Source organism: Ambystoma mexicanum, chromosome 2p, assembly GCF_040938575.1.
Source record: "Ambystoma mexicanum isolate Mex_15411 chromosome 2p, UKY_AmexF1_1, whole genome shotgun sequence".
Lineage (NCBI taxonomy): Eukaryota > Metazoa > Chordata > Amphibia > Caudata > Ambystomatidae > Ambystoma > Ambystoma mexicanum.
Window position 1 is genome coordinate 1,100,514,076 of NC_090923.1, and position 24,518 is coordinate 1,100,538,593.

Genomic DNA, 24,518 nt, shown 5'->3' on the forward strand with positions numbered 1-24,518 from the left:
ATCCCCACCTACATCTCCTTCCGCACCTCCTTGAAAGCCCTTCTTCTCCACTCTCCCCCTTGACTTTCCTTCCCTACCATCTCTACTCTCCAACTTCACTGTCCCCCTCCTATCCCCTTCCTACCCTTCCCTTCCCCTTCCTTCTCACACCCACTTGAATTTGAACCAGATAATTGAAATAGTGTTCCTCCTTCCCTTGAATACCTCCTCTCCCTTCCTCCTCACCCTTCCCTCACCTCCCCCATCTAAGTAAATTGTTCTACATATTGGTTCACTGGTTTGTTTCATGAGAGTAAATATGCTTCTTTCATTATTGTACCTTGTTGTTATATTGTAAAGCGCTTTAGATTAAAACGCTATATAAACCTAATAAACATAAACATAATAATCACAGTACCTAGATGTTGGACGAAGCATGTATGAAGCGCTGCATAAAGTTAGATACTTATCTGGATTATCACAGGGACAGGTTTGGCTGAATTTCTATTTCAATTACAAATGTAACTTTCATTTGTTTGTTTTTGAACAGCGCTTGCACTTCCTGGAGAGTCAGGTTTTGGTTGTTTTAATTGTAGTCTTGAAGATTTGAGAGGCTAGAACACCTCTGATTGGTGTAATGATAATCACTCACCCTTGAACAAAGACTCTGCTGCCACTGACCATTTATAGTAATGTACCCCCATGGACTGCAAGGTTAAATGGATGTAAACTAGACCGTGCATAGTCATCATTTTACACAATGTTTTTATAATTTGAGTGTACATTAAATTATAAGTGTAAAAAATGATCTGCCCACGCATGATTATGCACACAGCACAGGAACTCTCAAAAATACAATTGTGCAATACTGGTTTGCTTTCATTGGAGAAAGAAAATCATAATTTGTTACAAAATATTAATTCTCAATTGCAACTTAGTTTTCCATTTTATTAATTTTACAGTCCTAAAATGCTAGGACAATAAATATGCACAGTGCTTCTTTTTGCTCCATGAGCAGCAACACAGCAGAAGCTGAATTGAAATAAATCATTCCTTTTATCACAATGTGCAGTTTCTTTTTTTGAAAGACTTCAGAGAAATACATTCCGTTTCACAGGCGTTTATACAGGGCTTGCAATTATATCCATGCAGATAAAAAACAAAAGAAGCCTTCTGGTTTCTGTCAAGTAACCTGACCTTAGCACTGCCCTCTGCTCTAAACTTGTGTGTAAATGTACACAGAAAAATAATAAAGCTGTCGTATTGACAAGGTTTTCATGCGTAAAAAGGCCTATTACGCAGCTTATCTGGAAGCCTGTCACCAAGACTAAATTATCATTAGCCAGTGGCCTAAGGCGATTGAAAACTAGAAGATGTGTTAAAGCAGACCATCAGGGAAGTTCTGCTTGATGGGATCCTTAATGTCACTGATGAAATCTGTATATATCCCTCATCTGTGACTGAGCACCACTGACACTTCTCCAATTTGTTTAAGAAACTGAGAGAACACAATCCGACATTGAGCAAGAAACAGTGTGAGCTCCTTGAATGTAAGTTAGTTATTTTGGGCATGTGTTCTCAGACATCTCTAAGAAAACAGCACACCTGCAGATCCCTGTCGTGTGGTGTAAATCAAGGCATAGCTAACCAATTTGAAATATGACCTTTCTTGTGCATGGTAAACAACTGCAGTCTGTTCACTTTGATCCTGGCAACTCTGGTGGACCCCATCAACTCACTCGCAAAGAAATACACACCCTTAGTCTGGGCAAATCTTTCAGAGGCAGCATTCCAGTCCTCGAAAGATGCATTGATAGCTGGCACAACTATTCCCTACTTTAACCCATCCTTTACCTTAGAGCTAATAGTAGATGCCACCCTGCGTGAACTGGGAACAGAAATGGTACAGGTAGATTTAAAGAGATAGGTGTCACTGCCCTGACTGAAGCTGAGCAACGACATACCCAGACGCAACAAGGGGTTGTAGCAGTGTTGTGGGGATGCCATCACTTCCATGTTCACGCCAGTCTACAAATCATGCAAGGCATCTTGATCGCCTGTGAGAATTGAGAAGTGGCATTTTCAACTACAGGAATGTAATGTGCACCTCCAATACCATCCTAGTCCTAACAACTCTGCAGACCACCTGTCATAAAATCGAAAGCAAGGGTTGAAGGAACCCCCACAGATGAGCATGTATCAGTATCACCCGAGTAGAGATTTCTGTGTCCACATCTCTCTAAAATGGTAGAGGACACTCTGTGGGGTGGTTTGCTGGAATTTCCGGCCACACAAGGACATACAATGGAAGAGACTAGAGCTACCTTCAGGGGCTGTGGATGGTCATAGCAGACCTGTCTGTTTTTTCTAATGGCTTAATACTGAGGGATGCAAGGATCGTTGTATCCACTACACTGATTGATAGATTGATCCACCTAATAAATAGAAAGCATTAATGAATGGGCAAAACTATGGCCAAACTACATGAAAATGGATTTCTACAAAAATGTCGACTTGGGAATTGCGACGGCCGAAAATGCTGACTTCTTTTTTTTCAACCCCCCCTTACACCACATATATATGTGGGGGGGTTTAGAGTATGATATTAATATGGGGGCTGCGGGGGTCTCCCCCCCCCCGCCTATATATGTGGTGTAAAGGGTTAAAAAAAAGAAAAAGTCAGCATTTTCGGCCGTCGCAGTGATCACATAGATCCCATGAAAATGTGTGGGTTCCGTTGAGCAAAGTAGAGGCATTGGTGGCCTTGTCTGTCAGGCCAAGGGTCTCCCCTACCGTGCCCATCCTATTTCCACACTCAACCTAAGTGAGGCTCCCTGGTAACAGGGAGGCCCTCTAGCCAAAACCTCCTAGTAGTCTTCGATGAGTAGTTTAAGAAGGGAATTTACACCAGAAAAAGCAGTGGGGTGGTAATATCCACCCAAGGGATAAAATGTTAGCCACTTAGATATGTTTGCCCACCCAAAGACTCTTAGACCAGACAACAGCTCACCCATTCAGGGGATGGAGTTTCAGTAATTCCTGCAGAGATTGGGAAATGAACATCGGACACAGAGGCGTTGCTAGGGGGGGGCTAAGGGGGCTATAGCCCCTGATCTCTTGGTTGTAGCCCCAGATAGAATACGAGGAGCTACAAGCAAAAGGCTAGCTAGCCCCCAGTCCCGACAGTTCCCACATCAGTGTAGCCCCGGGTCTTTTCCAGACCTAGCAACACCCCTGATCGGACATCACTCATGTTGGCCACAGGTGAATGTGGGCCGTGGACCAATTTATGCGGACCCTCAATAAAATGTTCTGTAAAGAGAACCATGAAGACATTATTCTTGAACTGTGAAGACATTTAGCTGTTCCTCACTGAGCACAGTACCACAGTCCTCTCCTGTGCAAGCCCCAATGTGACATCTGTTCAGGGGCTCCATTCTGGCTCCCCCTTTGCGAGTCACACTAGTGATTCATCCTGTGGAGGTACTTTGGAGATGTGAGGGTGCACATAGGAAGGAGATTGCCTTGAGAAGCCATCAGAAGAAGACTTGCCAATTGGAAGACAAGGAGCTGATCAGGAATGAGCACCTCACCATGAGCTAAAAGAACAATTAATTAATTAATTCCACTTATATAACGCGCTTAAAACCGGAGACCGGTCTACCAGTGTGGGACTGGGATTCGGACATGTGTTGCTCTGTGTGTCTTGCTTCCAAGACAACGATCTTGCCGCTGAGCTATCCTACCAGCCACAGAATGCATCTTTTGAACTGAGATCATGGTTTGTGGTGGCCACAAAAAGAGTGATGGTGATGGTCAGCAACGGATCCACCCATGTTACTTGCAATGATAGCCATTTCAAAATCATCAAAGTGGAGCCAAGTATCTAAGAGACGGACTTCACTGTCCCACTGTTGTCCAGGGGCATGGTCGTGCTTAGAGAGATGGGGTCCATGGAAGAATGCTGGGGTCAGGGCCTTCAGACTGGTGAGTCATCGACTCCATGTGTTCCTTCTGCTCTTGATATGGCTACGGTAGAAGGCTGATACTCAGCCAGGAATGACAGGCAGATGCCATCCAAGTTCCAAGGCTTTGTGGGTTGCATACAAAATGTCCAGACTGCCAACTGTGATCACGCTCAGGCCGTTCCATTTTTGGATACTAATGATATGCTTCGGGACAGGTTGGAGATGGACAGATTTATCAATCTAGACTTTGCCTGCTCATATGCACTCAGCATGAATATAACCCCAATATAACAATGCAGTTGCATCATCACAGGTAAAATAAAGTATAACCCCTGCAAACATGTGGGGTCAGATGAATGCTACTAGCTGCATGCTACACATCCTTTCATGCACTGCAGCAATTATCACGGAGCTTAAGTGCTGGCAGTTAACTATTAGACCCCCAACATGCTCCTCTGGGCAACGCAGGAGACAGCCAGTCCCCCCAATGCCATCCACCACACGAGACAGCACACCAGCTAAAAGACCCACGGTTATATCCAGCAGAGTATGGACCTGAGGCACACTGATTATGTCCAGAAGGAATCCAGGGGACTTCAGGATAGAAAGGCATCACATTATCAGGATTACAGAGACAAATCCCAGGCATTCCTAACAAGCCATTCTGAATGATGTCATCTTGGCAACTGGCACACTTGTGCCCCATGCAGTTACACATTTCTGAGGTAGAGCCCAGTGGCTACACCAATGGGGATGGTGGGTGTAATGCCTACTGGCCACTCCACTAAAATGTGTTTAACTACAAAAGCCACACTGTGGCCCCGTGCCCCCCACCACGTGCTTGTGTAACGTGAGAAAGCTCCTCTCACCACTGGGACACTGCAGATGACCTTATTATGACCGTATTATGATGTCTTGTCCCTTATCTGGAATTTTCCAGGCTCCTTGGTCAAATACACAAGTGTGCTTTCACCAAAAGATTCCTGTTTGTCTGACCATGAAGTTTGCATGAGATGTCCTGACCCTAAATGGCCAGGACCTTAAAAGCTGATTGAATGCATAAATGTAATTGGGGATATGTGCCCTTCCCAGCCCCAAAACATCCTACAAGTACTGCAGCTGCAAGGTGCATTGAACATCACAGAACAGCAATAATCCTGGGCGAGGCCTGACAAAGTGCTCAGGTCCTGGCCACCAGGAACAAGCCGGGACCACTTTCCCTGACCTCGAAGCCTGCATCTTCCTGCCTGCACGATTAAAGAAATATGTGACCAATCAGCAAACTAAGAGCCTGTTGCCAAGTCTTGCTGACTACTGACCAGCCACCTGTCAACTGAAATGCCCTTGGATAGGGGCCCTTAAGGAAGAGAGTCCACCAGATGCCTGTCAGGGACCAGAGACAGAAATCAGCAGTGACACATAGTCTCAAGTATAAAAGAGGGGCCCCGGGTGAATCCCCTGCCTGCCTGGGTCACCCATTGAACACGCCTATCCCCCACGAGTGCTGATTTTCCTGGCAACAGCACCATGTTCCGTTGTTCCCCCAAGACATCATTGGCCCCCATTTCTCCTTGTTTCCTGATTCTCGTTTGGGTCATAACGACTGAACTTCTAGGACTGAAGACTTCCGATTTTCGCTAGAACACAATTTTTCACTCTATGAAATTCTGCTAAGCAAATAAAGTTCTGATTCATTTTTACAGGAACTACTTGAGTGTGACTGGAAATCTATCTTTAGGGACTAATTGGTGCCACCATGGATAACCCGAGGGGCTAAAAGCAGCTCCTGGTTATCCAGCATTAACCAGTGACCAGGAGATACCACTTGCGAACGAGGAGCTAGTACATAGCGTTCCACAAACCTAATGACCAGGAGATACCAGTTGCAAACAAGGAGCTAGTACATAGCGTTCCACAAACCTAACATCCACATATGGTGCACTTTTATCATTGTGTCCATTATTTACAACCACTTATCCTTTAAATTAACCCTGGAAACATTTTATTTTTATTTATTTATTGGGTATTTATAATGTGCACAATGAGTTTCGATGCGCAACAAGACAAGAGGGTGGGGGAACAGGGAGGACAAAACAAAAACGATCCTACTAGGCCTTGTAACATTCGGAATGTGCAGGGCCCTAGACAGAAGAGAGACAACCAAGTGTCACAAGCATCTGGAAAGCTTATTGTCAAGTGTGCTTACATGGCAAACATTGTTTTCTGTTTTTCAAGAATTTCAGATGTTGTTCGTCATACAATTAATAACAATAATATCTAGTTTTATATAGCGCTACAAGCTCACAGTCGTCTGAGTGCTGAGATAACAGTTGATATTAGTATCCCACTGTGTGGTACTCAATGTATCGACCTCGGAAGGATGAAAGGTTGTGTTAGCCCTGCTGGGATTCGGACCTGCATTGGCAGGCTGCACACAGATGTCAGAAACGGGCGCTCAGTTCGTTGTGCTCTCTTACCAATCTGTAAGTATGTGACAAAGTGTCAAACATAGAGTATAATCAGGTGAGCTTATCACACCATTTCTTTTGTTGGGTAGATTTAAATCTTTCAAATACAGAGTAAAACCTAGATACACTTTATTAGGGTCACATCAATTAGGCTTCTGGTACTTGTAGACTTCTATTGATTACAGGGAAACTCAATCTACATCCATGCTCTTTTTTTAAGAATATTTTTCTATTGGGATTTTTTTTAATAAAGGTCATGTTTATTTATCATGTGACTTCTGTATTTTCCAAATCAGGTCTACAAAACAGGGTATTATTTAAGTTTTTGAAAGCCATACATTCACAAATAATTGCACCTTGCTGTAAGACAATATTTGGGAAACAATGTGGTCAAAAAGCCAAATCGCAGACGAAGTCAAAATCCCAGTTTCACCACTTAATCAGAGTCTTAGTTTTTATTTTTAAAGAAAAGTATAGCGTGCATCCTAACTGAAAGTAGTGATGCACTGTATAATAAACATACAGAAAGATTAATAAAAACCTGAAGTTTAAGAAGTGCAATTACAAAAACATCTCTCAGGGACCATAAAAACGAAACAGCATTACAGTGAAGTAGAGGAAGTTGCTAAAATAAAACGGAAGAAAAATCAGAACTAAATTAAGAGCGTGCATGGAAGGACAGCGAGTTCTCAGGGCCTTTTTGGAAAGCCAAGCCCGGGGAGAAGAAAGTGAATAAAAGGCAAGAAAACATGCCAGGCATGGGGAGCGGCTGATAGAAATGCCTGGCAGTGGTAATGGCATGCCTCAGGCATGGGGCAGAGACTCTAAAGAATGTCAGAGCTCCGAGTAAGCCTCGACCATCTGTGGATGTGCAGCTTTGCTCCAATGTAAGACCGCTGACGGAAAAACATAGCCTTGTAGGTGGTGCTGCAGATCTTGAACAATGTCCTAAGGTTACTGGGAAGACAAGGAAGTGAAATTAAAACAGGAGTGATGTGCTTGAAATTTCATGTGCCAGAAATCAAACAGGCAGCACAGACTAGAGCAGTCCATAAAGGAACCAGGGACAAGCCTGGAAAGCCTCTGAGGATGGCAGACATCCAGGCAAAAAAGAACAAGGGTCTGGATGGGTCTGGATGGCGGTAAAACTCTGAGGGAGGAATAAATGACTTTATCTTTGGTAGATGAAATTACCAAAACAGGAGTGGGACAACCGAGAATTTAAGAGACCAAGTTAGAGTCAAATATGAATCCAAATGATTTCACAGATGACTCAAGGGCATCAGTAATGCCTAGGGATGAGGATGGCAAAAGGCATTCTTGAAAATGTGCAAAAGAGGTGGAAGGAGAAGCGACCACAAAAAGAAGTTGTTTGAGAAGGATTGAGTTTTGGAGAGCAGAAAGACATCCAGTCCTCTATGGCAATAAGACAGTCCTGTGGGTGAAGCACCTCACCTGGAAACGACACCCAAAAGTAAACCTTGTGCACATTGAGACCCGCCCTACAATTAGGTTTCCCAGATGTTCCATGTAGATGTTAAACAACATTGGTGAAGTATTGATATTTGAGGAATACCATAACTATATGATATGATATGATAGTTTATTTATATAGCGCCTATACACAATGTGTTTCAAAGCGCTTCAAGGCAAGGGAGGGAACAAGGGAAAATATAGTGCATCAGCTAAGACATTGATAAGTAAGGGAGGGGGTGGGGAGAGTGGGAAGGAAATGGAGACAGACAGGCGACTACCATAGTAGCCCTGACGACATTTCTGGTGGAGCCGGAGAAAACAAAAGGTGAGAGAGAGGGGTGCAGAAAGGGAGGGGAGGAACAAAACAAGCGACTATCATACTAGGCCTGACGACATTTCAGATAGTGCTGGGGGCCAGGGGGTGGGGAGGAAAAAAACAGTAATGGGAGGGTGGAGGAAACAGACGAGGTTGCTATCATATTAGGTCCAGGGACAATTCTGATAGAGTAAGTGCATAGAAGAAAGTAAGGGGAGGAGATAGGAAAAGGGGGAAGGGAAAGGAGGAGAGAACAGAGAGTAAGCAGTCAAAAAGAGTGGAGAAGCAAGAGTGGAGAGCGAATACAATTGCAGAAGTTAGTAGTAACACATAATGTTGTAAGCCAGGATACAAGATGAAGGTGAGAACAGCATGATTCAGGGCCACCATGAGTACAAGATGCAAAGGAAATCCAGCATGAGAGTTGAGAAAGGGTGACGCACCGTGAATGAATGAAGTCCATAAAAGTCAATCCAGCACTGGCCACAAGACGGTGATGGTGAAACCAGAATGTATCAGGACAGACTGCTGCAGAAGTAGGCTGGATGAGGTTCAGGGGGAGCAGGGTAGAAGAATCGAGCAAAACAGGTAACACCTGTGTGCAGGAAGGGGGGGGCACAAGGGAACAGCACAGGGGGACAAGAGAGGTTGGGCTGGCCTGTGGGAACAGAGGGGGTAACACAAGTTGGTGCATGCTTACCTGCTGTCTGAGCAGTGGGTCGGGCTGTGGGTCCTCCTGGTCTGAACAGGTCCAAACAGGAATTGCCCTTGTCTTCGTCTGCCCTTTGCTTTAGATGCCTGGGCGAGAGACGCCCTCGACATAATGAGTTAAGAGCAGGAAGGAAGAGGCAGGGCTAAGAAGGTGGGTGGTGCTTAGGCCAGGTGACCTAGATCCACTTGCACCTGATATATGGGAAATGGGAAATAAGTTTTACCAGTCTAATCTGATAGGTACAAACTGCAAAGGATTTTGCAGGAAGGAGGAGAACCAGGTAAGGACGGACCCTGCCAAGCCCATACAGGAGGATAACATTTTAATGCGAACCTTATGATCGACGGTGGCAAGCACAGCTCAGAGATCCAAAGGAATGAGCAAGTAGGCAGCACCGGTCCAGTATGTGTAACGCAGTGTTCACCTAATGTAGGGTAGTGGTCTAGGGGCCTCACCAAGGATGGAAGCCAAGCAGATAGTACCGCAGCAGGCAGTGACTGGAGGGGGGATGGGTAATTTGAGACGTTGCACAGTTTTGCAGGACAATGCGTAAACACAGCAATGGGTAGTGGGTCAATAGTTGGCTCAATTATAGGGTCAGGCCTGATTATTTGAAGAGGGAGCACATAACCATTCTTTAGTGTGGAAAATTACCCCGACTGAAGGAGGCAATAACCAAACGAAGCCGGCATAGGGAAAGGACATCGGGACTAGATTAAATTAAGGGCCAGCACGCATGCCGTGAGGACAGACTTCCACGGAGCTCCGTCCGTGATCCTTAATTAAACGATTAGCTTTCGCTTAACCCACGTCCGCAACGTAATATAACACTAAAATCCTGCAGGGGAACCGATTGCCCGCACTCGACAGCAAGTTCAGGTGGAATCGGTGAGCGGACGCCGGAAAACGGGAAGCCTGAGCCCGAGGCCCCTGCGCCTTCAAGATGGCGGCGCACACTGCGGAGTGTAACTGATCCGGCCTCGTCCGCCCAGAGCATCCGGTGGACCGCTGCAGCTGGGGGCGCCAAGACGGCAGAGCTCGCTACCAGTGCCGCCGACACAGGAGACTGGAAAATCGGCGCTGTGATCTCCCGCGGCGGACAGAGGTCGAATGAGCGGGTGAGTGGGCGCGACCCGGGAGAAAAAAGCACCCACCGAAGACCCAGGATCGCGGGACTCGGAGTCGCTCCCGGGACGCTGACCCAAGAAGGCGAGACCGAGTGGGCTTCCGGCTGGGCGGCTGTGCGGGGAGAGCAGCCGCAGGCGGAGGGCCCTTGAATAACGCCGAAAGCGGGACTGAGCCCCCTTCGCAGCACACTCTAGCGTCTGAACTTGCCTCGATTCCCCAGCGGCTCGAGGGTGCACTGAACGATCGACCCTGGGGACCTGCATTATCTCCTGTGAAGGGGCCTGGCCGCCCATGGTGCAAAATAAGCCCACGCAAGTGGACCCCCAAAAGGAGGGAATCCACCCACTGCCCTAAAACCCAGGGGGGAAGGGCGAACACTATAGAGACCGGAGTCCCCGAGAAGTCCTGCCCAGGAGCGGTGTGACGACATCTCCCCACCGGGGGCCCACTGGTAGCACACCCGGGAACCAGAACACACCCGAATACAGACTGCGGTCCTGGACCGATCTGCACCACAACTTCAGCAAGATCGAGGCCTTCTGAATACCCGCACCCACAAGCTTCTGCAAACTGGTCTCGGAACCCCGAGCCGCTCGTGACGGCGGAGGAGGAGTTGGGGTTGGGTCCCTTGGAAAATCAGCAAACAGGGGCCGGAGCCGGACCTGCACTCCGCAGGGGACTGCATTCATAGCCTCCAAAGCAAGAAATGTCTCCCCCCAAGGTCAAACCGAAACTAGTCACGATGGACTCCTTTACAACAATCAGACCTCAAAGACAGTCAGCACAACAAGATCGAGAGACCCCCGAAATTCCGCCTCAATATGAAGAGGACCTTAAACACACGCAAGTCCTCCAAGCAATAGCTGCCCTCCGCACATCACTTGAGGGTCGACTAGAAGAGGTGAAGTCAGATATACAACTCATGCGCCAGGATGCCCGCAACCTAACGGAACGAGTCACAGTGGCAGAGACCGCCCTGCATGAAAATGTTGAAGACACCCGAGACCTAAAGAAGACGGTTAGAGTTTTGGAACAAAAGGTGACAAGACTGGAGGCCCGATCCGAGGATGCCGAGGGTCGTGCGCGCCGTAACAACATCCGTATACTGGGGGTCCCCGAGGACCTAGAAGGCTCAGACCCGACGACCTTCATTGAGACACTCCTGCAACAAGAGGTAGGGGCAGGAAACCTCTCCCAGGGGTTCTCTGTTGAAAGAGCCCACAGGTCTCTCCAGAAGCGTCCCCCGCCCGGATCTCATCCCCGGCCAATCATAGCAAAGATCTTAAACTTTAGAGACCGCGAAACCATACTACGGTTCTCCAGAGAAGGCGGGGAGATAAAAAGAAACGACTCAACAATAGTTATATACCCGGACTACACCCCGGCAGTGCATCAGGCCAGAAACTCCTACATTCCAATAAAAGCCCGGCTGAGAAAGCTCAACTTGAAATACATGCTGCTATATCCGTCACGTCTCAAGATTTTATATAATGGAAGGGCGACGTTCCTGGAGACCCCAGCCGCAGCCAACCTGTGGCTCGAGCATAATAATCTGGCGGACGACAAGGAAGAACCACTGAACCCAGATCGGAGATGACCGCTCACCCCCCGGCGTAAGCAGGCAAAGGGCAGTTCCGCCTAAAATTAAAGTACAGGCAATAAAATGAGCAGAAAACGATCCGCAGACAAATGAATCACCATGAAAGTCCTGCTGTACAGTACGCAACATCGGACGAGAGCTCGGAAGAACACACGAGTGGCAGACAAGCAACCCACCCCACCAAAAAAGGTGTAAGCACTTTGCTCACACACAACCTGATCCGGAAGGCCAGGAGTGGCCTGGAAGGCTCGGGAATCCCTGAGCGTTGCAAGTTAAGAGAACCTGCTAGGGACAGTTTGAAAAGTTTTGTCTAGTTTTTCCCCATTTTACATGATGGGAGTTCCACAAGTTCAAAAATTTCCAACCTGCGAAAAGATTGAAGCCGGGACGAGGGGCCAGGCGGAGTGGAGGCCGGGACGTGGCGGCAAAGGGGAACAAAAAGAGGTCGGCAAGGGCCAGACAACCGTAAGTGTAACTCAATTGCCCCGAAATGACGTCTAATGTAAACATAAAGATATTGACCTGGAATGTGAGGGGCCTGGGCTCTTACCTATGCCGGAACAGAATCAAATCCTATTTGACCAGAAAGAAAGTGCAGATAGCGCTACTACAAGAGACACACTGCACGGCGGAATCCCTGGGGAGGTCAAGGGGTTGGTACCTCGTACTCCAAATATGCAAGAGGAGTATATACCTGGATACACCCACAACTCCCTTTCCATTTGATTAAGTCGGAGGTAGACCCAGAGGGAAGGTTCGTAATACTATGGGGCAGACTAGAACAAACGGAGACTTGCATAGTGAACTCTTACCTCCCTAATATCAACATCCCAACCCACCTAAACTCCATGTACGCCAAGATTGCGCCATACAGACATGGAATCCTTTTCTGGGGAGGAGACTTCAACTGTGTCCATGATGCGAAACTTGACAGGTCCCTCCCGCACCCAAAGGGGCCCTCAGCAGCTACAACAGCCCTCTCCCTATTAACGCGCAGGTTACACCTAGCAGACACCTGGAGAGAGTGCCACCCTAGCGCCCGATGTTACTCATATTTCTCCTCCCCGCACGGTCTCCACACGAGGCTAGACTATGTCTTCATAAGCAATGAACATTTGTCGCAAATAGTAGATGCCCAATACCTTGGTAGAACCATTTCCGACCACTCGCCACTCCTGGTAGATTGGAACCACACGGGCCCTAAGCCTCCCATTCCAATGTGGAGAATGCCGATAGATGCCCTTGATGATCCAGTGTTCAGGGAAGACCTACACGAATTCATAGAGAGCTTCATTGAAACTAACACCGGAAGTGTGGACCAATTAAGCACGATGTGGGACGCCCTAAAAGTAGTGACAAGGGGGGAAGTCATTGCAAGAGCAGGGGGCATTAGGAAACAACTTAGGGACGAGCTGAATCACTGGGAGCAACAGATTGAACAACTGGAAAGTGCCCCGGTTGCCACAGAGCAGAGAGAGACCAACCTCCAAGAACTTAGAAATAACACAGCCTTAGCATGGGATAGGCTCGCCAAATTCGACTATGCCACCAAAACCGACAGGATACACACCGAGGCAGATAAACCTGGTAGAATGTTAGCCTGGCTCTGCAAGAAAGAACACCCCAGGCACACAATCACGGCGGTACAGACGGAAGACGGAGAGATAGTACAGACGCAGCAAGCCATAAATGATACCTTTAAGGGCTTTTATGAACACCTTTACTCACATAAGGATCAGGTTCCCCTAGACCAAATCTTAGACACTCTGGAAGAGATAGGACTCCCCAGGATACCCCCGGAACAATCTGAGGCCCTAGATGCAGACATTACTTCTGAGGATATCTCTGAGGCAATTAGATCTCTAGCCACCCGCAAGACTCCTGGGAGCGACGGCCTGCCCACTGAGTTTTACAAGGCGTACGAGTCCACCCTAACACCCCTCCTACATGAGGTTTTTCGGGAAGCACACGAAATGGGGATTCTACCTGACACCATGAGGGAGACCCTCTTGATCCCGATCATCAAGCCTAATAAGCCCCCTGATAGATGCGACTCTTACCGTCCGATAGCAATCCTCAACTGCGATGTGAAAATCCTGACGACAGTGTTAGCAAACAGACTAGCCAGAATCATAGGGGATGTGGTAGATGAAGATCAATGCGGCTTCATACCAACTCGAAATACTACCATGAATTTGCGCAGAGTGCAACACGTTATTGCCCAAACTGAAGATTGCACAGAACCATACGCCCTGTTGTCCCTTCACGCCATCAAGGCGTTCGACTCGATTTTCTGGGAGTGGCTAATGGCAGTTTTGGAAGGGTTTGGCTTCGGCCCAGGGTTCATTAGGTGGATCAAGATATTATACACAAAGCCTAGAGCCAGGGTAAAAACCGGGAAACATATATCAGAGGTCTGGAATATATGCAGGGGAACCAGACAGGGTTGTCCTCTCTCCCCTATGCTCTATGTGTTGGGACTAGAACCCATTGCTATCTACTTCCGAAAACAATTTTTCGATGCTGGAATCCGGCTGGGCAACTCGGACCACATTATCTCCCTCTATGCGGATGATGTTTTATTATTTGTCAAGGAGCCACACAACAATGTGCCCACGATGTTGGACGTCCTAGACAATTTTGTGAAGTTTTCTGGTATAAAATTCAGCCGGGCAAAATCCTGTCTTTTCCCCCTGGCAAACCTTAAGGGAAAGGAAATTTCGCAACTTCCCCTGGTGGGAATAAAATGGGAGCACACCTCGTTCAAATACTTAGGGATACACATAATGCACTCCCCGGAACAAATGCACGAACACAACACTAAAGCTGCTATTCCTGCCTTGAGGAAATCTATGGCCTTCTGGGCGAAACTCCCCCTATCCATGATGGGCAGGGCCTCCATAATTAAAATGATCGTCCTCCCTAGATTTTTATATGGGTTTCAAAACGTACACTTCTATATCAAAGCGCCCTTTTTTCGCCTAATGGAAAGGTTGCTGAGAGACTTTCTGTGGGGGAAGGGAAGACGTAAGATAGCACTTACCACTTTGTCATTACCGTACACCCAGGGGGGAATCCAACTTCCAAACTTTGAAAAATACTATCTGGCTGCACAGCTTGGCTTTATCACCAAGTGGCTAGCTGACGATGCCACATCGGAGACGCCACTCTTGCAGCCACTGATCTCCCCGTTGTATATGAAAGAAATTCCCTGGGCCCCCACCCACCTGATAGTAAATGCTCCCATGTTGGTCACTCTTGGCCGCAGAGTCTGGCGTAGGACTGAATCCCTTGCCCATGCCAAACATCAATACTCCCCGAACATACCGCTGATCTCGGATCTATGAAAATCCCCCGAGGACTTACAGCACCTCAGACACTGGGAACAAAAAGGGATATATTCATGGGGGGACCTGTACACAGAGGGGGAGTTCAAAGAATTTGAAACCCTCCAAGAAACTAACGATGTTCACACAGGCCAGTTTCTGTGGTACCAAAAGTTAAGACTCACGGCAAGAACCAATTGGCCGGCATGGCCAGAGGAACCAGAAACAAACCCCCTGATCACACTACTATACGAATTGGGCGAGGGAGGGAGACCGGTGTCTCAGATCTATAGCCACCTAAACGACACCCCCAATCCACGCAACGCTGATCTGAAACTCAGATGGGAAGCAGATACAGGACGAGAATTAACAGATGGCGAATGGGAGAGGGCCCTGACATTCCCTAAAACAGTGTCCAGGAACCATAGGTTTAGACAAATACAACTGAACCTCTTGCACCGGACATATTTAACCCCATCCAGGCTAGCCAAGCTTCACAAAACTCAGAGCTCCAAATGCACATGGTGCGAAATGGACAATGCAGATCTGCTTCACGCATTCTGGCAGTGTGCCAAGACACAGTCCCTGTGGTGCTTTGTACAACAAACTAGTGAGAAGCTGGGGCTGACCAGATACGAATGGTCTCCGGTGGTATGCCTATTGGGCACATATCCCAGACCAGCAAAGCTAAAGCACCTCGCCAAATTAATGGATATCGTGTGCATCCTGGCTAAAAGGACAATCGCGATGTCCTGGAAGAAACCATCGGGGCCTCAACAGAAAATCTGGCACAAAGAACTGAAACGCTGGGTGCTAGCAGAAACAAAAGCCTGGGAAGAAAGGTGGCCAGATCCGCAGACGCCTCGAGCACGATCTTGGATGCTTGGAAAGGACTCACGGACCCCTTGTTCTACCCCTCTGACGACAAGCCCCCATGAGCCGGCACGAACCCACTATAAGAAGATCCATAGACTAAATTGGAGCCCCGGAAGCGGTCCTCTCATGGCCACTTGTAGTCCCGTCCAGAAGACCCCCACTCCCCCGAAGGGCTTAGCCCCCCTTTACATCCCCGTTTGGCACCGACTTCTCAGGAAACAAAATTGGAGATAGTTAATGTTCTAATGTTAAGTTGCTATTGTTATTGTTCTGAGATGTAATGCAACTCATCCTCTAATGGCAGTTGAGGAAACTGCCCTACGGTTGTACTTAATAACAAATGCCAATAAACAAATTTAAAAATCTAGATTAAATTAAGTATGCAAGGGGGGGTAATTGAAATAAGAGGTTGGTTTCATCAGAGAAAGAAAACGACTGCAGTCAGAGCTAGAAATAGAGAATGCGTCCTAGATAGGGAGACGTCTAGGTAGAACAGCAGGGGTGAGAAAGTTAGAATTCAGCAGAATGAAAGCAAAAGAGTATTTACTAGTAGTGCTTGGCCGCTTTAAAACGGTTATCGGGCGGTTAACAGCCAAAGAATGCGATTTAGCATCATGGACGTGGCATTTGCATTGTTGTCGAAGGGCATGACGCTGGTCGAGCGTCCGATCCTAATTTCACAGTCAAAATGGCCAGTCCAAAATATTTAAAAACTGTCAGTCAGGGGAGTTGCTAGGTCTGGAAAAGACCCGGGACTACGCTGATGTCGGAACTGTTGGGACTGGGGGCTAGCTAGTCTTTTGGCTGTAGCTCCTGAGATTCTATCCGGGGCTACAACCAAAAGATCAGGGGCTATAGCCCCCCCCCTAGCAACGCCCCTGCTGTCAGTGCCTAAACAGTGGTTTAGTTCTCCACCTACCCTCTTCAAAAATAAGTCACTCGTGGTTTAAACTGCCTGTTGTACGCCTTAGTTGTATTTAAGGCAGGGGCAGCCAAACAGAGATTATAGGAGCATTTCCTATTCCGTCATTTCTTTTGTTATGGATGGGGGGAGGGGAGGACGGTATATGCCTCAGGTTCCAAAAAAACAGAGGTATCCCATTGATTGTCAGGCCTTGTTTCTTTTCACTGCTTCGCCTATCCCCACCGCCACCAACTCTCCTCTTTCCCCTTCTAGCTATGGCCTCGGGTTGCATTAAATACTATACACGTCACTGATGTGTGTGTCCCCGTGTTCTGGGCATATTGAGAGCTGCGCCATTGATGTTCTGAGGTAAGCCCAGTGGTCGTTCTCTTCATGCGGTACAAGGCGCCCTGTGGAATTCTAGATCCAGTGAACGTGGGTACACGTACGGCCACCACCTGCTCGTTACGAAGGGCAGAGAGTGAACGAATAAATAAAGAGGGCAGCGGGTAGCAATAATGCAGGTGACCGTGGATGTCCTGTGTACTGACAGGAATCAGGGAGATGGCCGGGGTCGCTGTCCAATACAGAAGTTAAACCGTGTGTGCTCCTTCTCGCGCCCCACAGCTGCACGTGAGCATGGCGTCCAGGAGGCAGGAGCATGGCGCAGAGAACCACATCTGCTGCGGGGGAGGGGGTGTGAGGGGGTACGACAATAGAGGGCTTCTGTACTGAAGAGATAAACACATCGCTATGGGCCCCCACTCTCACAGATGTTTTCCGATATTACAGGCCTGTTGTCACTGGCTCCCTTTGGTGAAATGGACCCAAAACAATACGAAAAAGGGAGGAACAACCTATTGCTCCTACGACTTTCGCACCACCAGCAGACCCATTGAGTATCCAGTGGGAGAGGACGGGTACCGGGAGGTATCAGTGAGAGGGGCGTGGTGGGAGGGTTCAAACTCACTCGGCGCGCACACCCCTTTTGCCTTGTTTCGAGGTACCAGGGGCAGTAAACACAAACAGGGTTGAATAAGACCTACCTTAAGGCAAGTGTTACAGGGGTCCTCGTGTACGGTGGGGCTGTGAGAGGCAGAAGCACGCGAGGCGGTGCCCGAGGCGTTCAGCACAGTTAGGTCAGCTCCAGGCGCTCCAAACACCCCAGCCTGGTGCAAGACAATGCCGCGCGACTAGGCCCAATGGGAGCAGGTAGCAGCGTGCGGGTGCTGCAAATTCAGGCCCAGGATATGAGGAATATTCCAGAGTCCGGTGTCTTTCACCATACGCTGTCCCTCTGCTGTTAGTGCCTCAGCTTCCTCCGCTGAGCACTTCTGCTCTTTTCACACATAAAAAAATGACCGCAGATGGGCGTCTACACAGTTTTTTATCAACTTCCTCTCCGAGTAACACGCAGCTCGACCCTGCCCCGCTCTCGCTGTGTGTCACCACCACCCCCGAGTCATATGTTTCCTCTATAGTGTTAAAACGCCGAATATCCGGATTCTGACATGGCACCTGCCAGGGCGTGTGGAGGACATCAAGCAGCAGGCACACAAGAAACCCAGCACTGCATTGTCATCAGTGCTTATTTTGTAAAAAAAAAAGAATAATAATAATAATAAAGTGCCAGGGCCCGAATATTTTCCAGCACACCTGGGACACTGCTGCCAACACCCATGACTGTTCCCCTACAGTACCTGCATGTGCACCAGCCATAGCAGATGTGCAATGTGCAGATGCCAAACAACATAAAATAACGTAACATACTAGTTTAAGACAAATATGTAAGTGCTTTTTTAAACACATCATCATTGTTAACATTTTGCTCGGATTGTATTGGTGGCAATTGGAACACGGTGACCATCTATCCACATAAAAATTAGCAAACCTGCTTTCCTACTTAGTTACATTGATTGACAAATGCAGGAAACATGATTACTGAAGTGTTAAACTTGCCTGTCAAGCATTGCAGTAAAACCTTTGTGTATAGGTTACATTCATGAAAGGCACCCCTCCTAGGCAGTGGCCTTTCCCCTGTTTTGGTGCTGCTGTCCTCTTGTTGCCAACCCCCACTAATGTTGTAGTGTTGCTGCGTATTGCAGACATGGAGGAGCTCCAATGTTATGCAGGAGTGGTGGAGAAGTGTGTGGGCGTGCCCAGCACAAGCACCCAGCAATGTCACCTTCCAACTCATTGTTATCAATGAAAATGCATAACTACCACTCTGCTGTCTACGTGGGTCATCAAGTTCATGAATAATGATGCTCTGACACAAGGTGAAGAGAATGTGGCCACAGCACACTGTTGTTGCTTGTTGTGTGACATCTGCACAATGAGATTTAAGTAATTTAACTATAAAGTTGCCAAAACCCAACATTGTAATCAGAGTCTGAGAAAATAAGTGCTGGGGCTCAGAAATAAGTTCCGGGGCTGAGCCCTGGCAAACACCCCCACAAATTAAGCACTTAATGCTAAGATTCAATGTCAGGTTAAGTTTTGGGGGGTTTATAAAGTGCAACTCTAACTTGTGGCGCTTAGGCCCAGCACGAGTTCTTGCTGACAAAGTGGACTCTGGCAGGGATGTTACATCTCCGAGTACAGATCTGCAGTGAAGTGAAGTGACTAGTCCTGGAACTTTGGTTGGTCGGATGTCTATTGAGGTGATGTATACATGTCAGTTCTGCCAGGAGTAATTGCTGACACACAGGCATGCAGAAGCCACATTCTATTGCAGGTTTGTGAGTTAAACTGTGGAATCATAAAAAATACAATATTAAGGCTTTTACACCATGCAAAGGAAAATACACTGACACAGGCTTGTAAAGATTCCCAGAATCTTTATTACAAAACTGAACAGTATCGAACAAAGTACATAAATAGCTATTTGGCCGTCAATACATCACAGAGAACACCAGAAGGGTTCAATGTGAGCAGTGAGCAGGATTTGCTAGCTGGACATCAGCATATTTATACAGTTTGTTATAATGATGTCCAGCCTCTTACAAGTTAATTATATACTGGGCTAGGGTCACGCCAGGTTCGTTTTCTAATTTACATATCTCGTGCATGCGGTTTACTTTTCAACATATTTACTACACACACTATTATTCTTTAGTTTTAACGTTACACTCTTTACACATTGCTTTAATACAGATCAAACAAATGTTTCGCATGTCGTATTTGGATAGCTTTATTGTTCTTGTATACTTGTAGGTTAACATCGCCGATTCAAGTAATCCCCTGATCCCGAGGTCAACGAAGGACAAGGTCTACATGACCCTAACATGTAGCCTGAAGGCAGGTTGGACATTAACTACCCTACAGAGGTTGGAGAGGTTAAAGCAAGAACAAGAGCACACAAGACGGCCATTTTAGACTACAGGGTGACTTTGTACGATAAACTAAAATGGCGGCTCTAACCTAAAATGGAGGCTTGATTCACTTGAGGTCGCGACCTTGTAATACGGATTTCCTCGCAAAGCGACTGGGCATAGGCCAACATATACAATGAGGACGAAACAATATTATATCAGTTCTAACAAACCCTCGTTTTGGCCTATGCCAAGTGCTAAACTACCTTCAATCGTTTTGCGGTTAACTCAACATTTCAATGTCTATACATCCTGAATCATTGTCGGACATATCTATTGCCATTAGATCAGACACTAGAGTTTCTTTCAACACATACTCTTTGGAAACCTTATCTGGGGCGTATATTTTATGCACTAATACACTTGTTGCTTGCGCGCAACACCCCCTAATACTGAGCATATACCAGGGAGACACTGTATACAACAACAAAGAAACAGAAAGCTTCCCAAGATAATCAGCAGGGCCGAAAACAACTTCCATCCCCACGATCGTAGGAGGTCCCAAAACCATGCACTAAATTCCCAGTTTCCCTCAGGAACATGCACTTCTGAACTAAGAACATGTAGATTTTGGATAGCCCTAAAGATCGTTGGAGAGGAGTCTGGTACGTAAACGCAGCAAGCGGACCCCACTAATTTACATACTCCTTCACACTCGGCCAGAATGACATCTAATGCCATCCGGTTCTGAAGAGCCACTAATCTTATCGCTTTCTGTTCTAACGTCATATTATAGAGTATGTCAGTGGTCCGGTTGATGGTTCTCTCCAATACTCTCGCTAGTCCTCTGATATCTTCTGAATTCGTAATTTGCCCAAAAAATGGCACAAAGGATTTCATGATGTCTCCTAGAGTTTGCGCTGGAGTATCCCCTTTTACACCTCGTCGTGGACGAGTTTTCGAAATTTCTGCAGTACTGGCAATAAATACCCCAGGTAGTAGAATCCCTAAATAGCAGGTTCCTTGCCAATCCCTGGGCAACCATGGAAATGCCCCATCACCGCAAACAAAATAGACAGGTTCGCCTACGTACAGAGGTCTGTTCTCACTAGTCAAATTCGCAACATTGGCACACTTTCTAAAATTACCCATTGACCGTGTTCCATTCCTCTGTATGCAGAAGGATACTGAATCGGGGCTATGGTTAACAGAATAAGATGGAGGCGTGGCATCCTTATTGCCTATAGGAGCCATTTTGAAAGCGATTAAAGACTGAAAATGACGAGACAATCTATCAGAGAGCATAACAGAAGCAACGTTTGGCTTACTTCTATTTACAAAAAGCGAGCATCCCAGGGGCATCAAAACATGCTTTTCAAAACTATTCAAATTTGTACCATCAAAGTTCCCTGAGATGCTGTCATTACATCGGCCAAAGAATAGTGCTCTAAGAGAAGCATAGCAAGCAGTTGTTAAAGGTAAAGGATGAATATACCAACCTAGCCCCTTATCCCCATGTTGCGGTAGATGTGAACAAATCCAGCAATCGGTTCTATTTAAAATTGCATGAGTGGCATTCATAATTAACAAAAGAGTATTATTCTGATAGTTCCGTCTATGCGAAGAATCTCTAGGCGATAAAGTATGCAATTGCACGGAAGGAGTGGGGATAACAGATACATTTTCAATAGGTAAAAAGTCCTCTAACGGATATGCTTCCTCCATATACCATAACCCAAAACCAACAGTTACTAAAAATCCAGTTATTATTACAAAAAGGCAACAATACACGTTGGGGGTCCCTTTACATGCTTGATCATTGTCTCTGCTAGTCATATTTGTATCTAAAAGTTTGATACGAGCGGTAGCGGGTGCAGGCATTGCAGTCTTCAATCGAAAAACACCAATTGTTTGTTTGCTGGCAACTCCAGTCGCGCGTCTTCTTAATGTCTTTCCCACAACCTTTAGCCAACAGAATCCTTCCGTACAGTCGGGCCAAAAGACAAGCCTTCAAATGATTTTCTCAATCGCACAGTCAGACCGTGCTGTACGTCTATTTCCTTGGACGCAAATTATATTTCACAGTTTCTGGTGAGAACAAAGTGTCGTCACTTCCTCCTGAATGGAAATGGGATCAGAAAAGGATTGATCCAGAAGTTCCACTGTTGGGGAGTGCGGAGACAAGATGGCCGTTTTGTCTGGCCTTGCGGATTCTGGAGTGGTCTCCGATACTCCCTTGTTGGTTGTTGCTGTTTCAGGCACTCTAGTTACAGCAGTGGGAAGGGATTCTGTGTCTTCTGTATCGTATGGCACGGGCTGCGGGATCTGTTTGGTGTGCGTCGCATGGATCCAGTTCTTACGACCCGCTACCCGCACAGCAGTCTGAGTGACTAGCAGGACTTGGTAGGGACACCTCCACCGAGGTGCAAGGCAAGACGACCGCTCAAAAACTTTCATGAGGATCCAGTCCCCCGGTCATAGACTGTGACCCGGACCCACGTACCGTACAGGTAATGCCTCTCGCACCTGGTGATAAATTGAAAACAGATTTTTAGTCAACTGGTTACAGTAATCTGAAAGAAGCACATTTTCTATATCCCGCAATGAGCTGCTTTTTGGCAAACCACAAATATTAGCAGGTCTCCCCATTACCACCTCAAAGGGAGAGAGCCCAGTCTTAGTTTGATGGGTTGTTCTCATCGACAGCAACAACATCGGTAAGGCGTCCGGCCATTTTAGCTTGGTGCCAGCGCACGTCTTAGCGAGCTTGTTCTTTATAATGCCGTTATGCCTTTCCACTAATCCGGCACTTTGGACATGTCTGGGCGAATGGAACCGTTTATCAATCTGCAATCCTTTGCAAATTTGTAGGATTACAGTAGCGATAAAGTGTGGCCCATTATCCGACCAGATGACTCTCGGCAGCCCGAACCTAGGAAAAAACTCTTTCAACAGAGTTTTTGCCATGGTTATGGCCGTTGCATCTCTAACCGGGAAGGCCTCAACCCACTTACTAAAGGCACAAATGACAACCAACACATATTTAAGATTGTTGCAACGTTCCATTTCAATAAAATCAAAGTGAATAACCTCAAACGGAACAGAAGGTGGAGCAAAACTTCCTCTAGGAGTTGAGGTACCTTTTCCTACATTGTGCTGCAAGCAGACCATGCACCCTTGGACAAAGCGCTCCGCAGTTTTGAAAATCTTATCATTGGCCCATACACTGTGTAGCATTTTAGTCAATTTACGCGCACAAACATGTGTCGGACCATGAGCCATAATAACCATCATTGTAATGTAAGTGTCAGGGAGTAACCATTTTCCTTCAATATTGTCCACCCAACACCCATCATCATCCAGTCTCCCTACACCCTCGATCCATCTCTTAGTTTCCTCTATGGTAGCATCTGCTTGAATGTCTTTTACAGAATCGATACTTTCACCCAAAGTGCAAATATTTACAGTTTCTCTTCCAGCATACATTTCTGAACTAAAATCAGTGGCAGTTTGTTTAGCTATCTGATCAGCGAAAGCATTCCCTTTTCCTACATCATCTGTAACCTTTTGATGTGCTGAACATTTTATAATACCTAACTGAACAGGGAGTGCGAGTGCTGAAAGTAATCACACTATTAAAGTGCCATGCTGAATTTTCGTTCCGTGCGAGGTCAAGAAACCTCGTTCTTTCCAAAGTCTACCGAAGTTGTGGACCACCCAAAAGCATACTGACTATCGGTGTATATATTTACTGTAAGCCCTTCAGAAAGTTCACAAGCTCGAGTTAACGCTATAATTTCGGCGGCCTGCGCGGAATTATGCATAATTCTTTTGGTTTCCACAATCGTGTTTAAAGTAGTGACGGCATAAGCAGCCGTGGATGTACCGTTCGGAAGTTTAAAACAAGAGCCATCACAAAATAGCTCTCCTTGTGGGCTATTCAAAGGCGTGTCTTTCAGATCGATTCTGCCTTTAGTCTCTTGTTCTATCACATAAAGGCAATCGTGTGACGTTTCGTCACCATCAACAGTATCTTGCGGGACAGGTAAAAGTTCAGCCGGATTTAATACACAGCACCTCTGAATTTGAATGTGGGGGGCAAACAAGATTAGTTCATATCTTGTCAATCGTGCGGAAGTGAGGTGTTGCGTTTGAGTTCTATTCAATAAAATATCTACAGAGTGAGGTACCATTAGGGTTAATGCATGACCCAGGACCATTCCCTCACTCTGGTTTACAGACGCAGCAGCAGGAACAGCTCTCAAACATCTCGGAAAAGCGCATGCAACAGGATCAAGGGCGGATGAGAAATAGCCGCATGGCCTATTCTTCCCTCCATGTTCCTGCATTAACACAGCCAAATAACATCCATCACGTTCATGCACATACAACACAAAGGCCTTGTCATAATTCGGAGTTCCTAAAACCGGCGCTGAACACAGCGTGGATTT

At 46.8% G+C, this 24,518-nt stretch overlaps 1 protein-coding gene across 2 annotated transcripts in view; it reads right to left on the bottom strand.

The window, feature by feature from the left end:
- FERMT3 (FERM domain containing kindlin 3) overlaps positions 1-18,109 on the bottom strand; it is a 331,919-nt gene extending 313,810 nt beyond the window's left edge. Inside the window, exon 1 of one of the 2 annotated variants that reach the window (XM_069645099.1) lies at positions 17,800-18,109. The gene's annotated coding sequence lies outside the window, so the exon portion shown is untranslated. Of the gene's footprint in view, positions 1-8,907; positions 9,043-17,799 lie in introns of those variants that run through there. The other variant, XM_069645100.1, reaches the window with a different exon arrangement.
- Between the last annotated feature and the right edge of the window lie 6,409 nt (positions 18,110-24,518).